A 3709-nucleotide genomic window follows, 5' to 3' on the forward strand; every position below is an offset into this window, starting at 1 on the left:
TCCCATCAGTGACCTAACAGTGGTCCCATCAGTGACCTAACAGTGGTCCCATCAGCTAAGCATTTCCACTCTAAGAGCCACATCTGATGTCTGTCCACTTCGATGCACAACCGAGGTCACTGCTGGGTTGTCATCAGCTTTCACCTGTGTTCCTTAGGGGGTTCATCTGAGGTTCCCTAGAGTGTCCCTTGCTTTATGGCTTCCGTCTTCAGTTCTTCCCGCACAAACCTGTCAGAATACTCCTTTTAAAAGGTAACTTGAGACATATCTCTTGCAAAGAATACAATTTAATAGCTTTCAAACGAGAAATCCCAGTTAGTCTTGGTGGTCCATACCTGCAATTCTAGCACACAAGAGACTGAGACATAAGGATTATTGTGAAAGTCTGGGCCACATAGCAAGTGCCAGGTCAGCTAAGGACACACTAGCAATAACAACAACAAACAACAAAACGAAAGCCAAGTAGGGGTAGGGTCCTGTCCTATTTGATCCAATAGATTGACATCTGTCAATTATTTTATGGTAGACTTTCTCCTGTGCTCAAACAAATGCATCCATCACAATATGTTTGGTCTGTTTATTTGTTGTTTTGAGACACTAAAGATTACAAACAGCCTATGTCCATCAGTAAAGTGTCTGCTTCTGTGAACACTATGGGCTATTGGAACATCCCTATAACAGAAACAGAATACCTCTACACAGGAAGAGGAAAGTGGGTGGTGATAAACACCTGACATCCCAGAACCCAGGAGGCCATGGCAGGAGGAGTAGGGGTTTGAGGCCAGACTAGGACACCCAGCAGGACTCCATTGAGATAAATAAGCAAAAAAGCTGTGGGAAGGAGGAAGACACAGCTCTATCGGCATAAGTCAGCGAAAATCCGAAGAGAAATGTTTAGTGGAAAGAGCAGGCAGTACATAAAGCAGGGCTGCAGAGGAGAGGGGAACGTTCATGCATGAGCCCTTCCATCAGTACCCCCAGAACCCCCATTCTCAACACTAACAGGTGCATGAGTGAGGGTTGATATCCTGTAGCTGAGTTTCTATTGCAGCAAGATGGGCCACACAGATGAACTGGGCATGAAGCTGGAAATGCAGCGGTCAGACAGAAAGCAGCACTGCCCAGGACGGCCTCATGGAGGAGCATTCCACTGCATTACCTGCCAAGGGGAGAGCGATGGCTGCTCTTCTTGTTCCTACAGCAGGATACTGACAGGGACAGAAGCGGCTTGTGTGGGGAGGACTTCGTTCTGACTCACGGTTCAGATGGTACAGTCTGACATGGCGGGGAAGTCATGGCAACAGGAGGGGTCGGGTTATGGCTGCAGGAACGTGTGACTTGCTTACAGCACGGCCCACCAGGAAGCAGTAAAGGAACTGGAAGAGAGGCCCCTGGTAGTGGCACAGCTTTACAAACCGTGATCCACACCTTGATCACTTTACACCCCTCCAAATAGCATTCCTCACTGAGGACCAAGTACTCGAACCCATGAACCTGGGAAGAACAGTGCACATTCAAACATATCAGAGGAGGTGAGGTAGGGTCTAGAAGCTGTCTGGGGACATCTACCGCATAGGGACCACAAGCTCTGAATGAACCAGGGCATGTCCAAAGCAGCTAAGAAGCCAGAGTGGTCATGAGGAGCCTGAATAAGGGCAGTGAAATGAGATTGAGGTCCAGGCAGTCAGCAGGACCCAGGTCTCGTGGGCCCCTATGGCCATGTTAGGATGCAGAAACACACGCAGTGAATGAACAGGGGAGGAAGCAAGGGTGGGATATAATTTACTGAGTGGAAGAGGACAGTGGGCAGGGATACTCATTAATAGCTTTCAGTGGCAGTGGAATGTCTGGGAAGGGACACTGGGTGTCCAGCAGCACGGAAAACTCACCTTTCCCTGCAGATCTCTTGTTACTGTGAAAAACATTCTGAGCTGGAGACAGATCAGATAAAAAAAAAAACACTTGCTTGTAGGCAGACTCTTCTGTCCAGCTAGTCAGCTTTGTCCTGCCAGCCAGCTCCCAAATAACCACACAGAGACTTAACATTGATTATAAATGCTGGCTGGAAGCTTAGACCGATTACTAACTAGCCCTGACAACTTGAATTAACCCATATTTCTTATCTATGCTCAACCACATTGGTACCTTTATTCAGCATACATGTTCATGTTGCTTCTCTCCACTTCTCCTGGTGAATCTGGTGACTCCACCCTTCTTTATCCCAGTATTCTCTCAGTTTGACTTTCCCACCTAAACTCTTTCTGCCTAGCTATTGGCCAGTCAGTCTCTTATTAAACCAATCAGAGGGCACCTTGGCAAAGACAAAACTTCACAGTGTAAAAAAGATTATTCCAAAACACTTGACTATGGAAAGGCAAGTATGCATCCTGAGGCACCATAGAAACAAAGGGCAAAAGATCTTTAGGATGGGGCTGGAGAGATGGCTCAGCAGATAAGGCTGGTTGCTCTTCTAGAGGACCAGAGTTCAGTTCCCAGCACCAACATGACAGAACAGAACCACTTGTAATCCAGTCCCAGGGAACATGAGGCACTCTTCTGACCTTCAAGGGCACCACCCATGCATGTGGTATACAGAGATACACAGGCACACATTCACACACATAAAAAAACATTGTAAACACATCTTTTTGTTTTGTTTTTGTAACTTTGTTTCTTTGTGCAGCCTTGCTTTGTAGACCAGACTGGCCTCAAACTCAGAGATCTGCCTGTCTCTGCCTCCTGAGTGCTGGGATTAAAGACTTGTGCCACAACTAACCAGCACAGTTTTCTAAGGAAAAAAAAATTGAGGATACACATAATCATATATAAGATATATCCCAACTCCCACTAGAGCTGGGGAGATGAAATTGCTCCAGAATTAGGACCTGAGATCAGTTCTCAACATCCATATCCAATGACTCCCAATTGCCTGTTAGTCCAGCTCCAGGGGAACAAACACTGTCTTTGGCCCCCAAGGGCAACTATATGTATATACACACGATGGGGGCAGGCAAAACACCTTGTCCCAAGCACAGCCATTTTGACTTCAGACTCCATTTTACATGCAGGTTGAAATAAAGTTCAGGTTCTCAAACCTTAGGGGAGCTGAGAACTTTCAAATGGCTGTTGTTCTCCCTAAACCATAGACATAGTCATTATGTATGTTTAGTTCTCATGGCTGTTCCTAACCACAGAAGAAGAAAATGAATCTGATTGGTTAGACTGAAAAGCTTGCATCTGTGTCAGCTGACAATGATGGAACACAGAAGGAAAACTGTAACCTCTGAATTCTGCTCTGTGAAAAAATGTAACTGTAACTTGGCAACAAATGTTTGTGCACATAAACTTTGCTTCTGCCCCTGCTCTAAGAAAGGAGGCTCCTGAGTCCTTGTCCTGGAGCCCTGACTGATCAGTAACCTGCTTATGTGGTCAACTATTAAAGGTTTGCTCTTTTATGAGCACTTCAGATGAGGTGTAGCACGCACGCGTGTGCACGCACACAGTTCTTTTTCTTTATTTATTCTAAACACACATGTATGCTTTGGGATAATGCTCTTGTACACTGTAAAGAGTTGAAACTCATATGGCTTTAATAAAATGCTAAGTGGCCAGTATCCAGGCAGGAAATATAAACAGGACAACCAGAGTAGGAGAATTCTGGGAGAGGAAAGGCAAAGATGCAGTCGCAAGTCAGATGCAGAGGAAGCAA

Source organism: Alexandromys fortis, unplaced genomic scaffold, assembly GCF_014885135.2.
Source record: "Alexandromys fortis isolate MF-2015 unplaced genomic scaffold, M_Fortis_MF-2015_v1.1 scaffold_140, whole genome shotgun sequence".
Taxonomy (NCBI): Eukaryota; Metazoa; Chordata; class Mammalia; order Rodentia; family Cricetidae; genus Alexandromys; species Alexandromys fortis.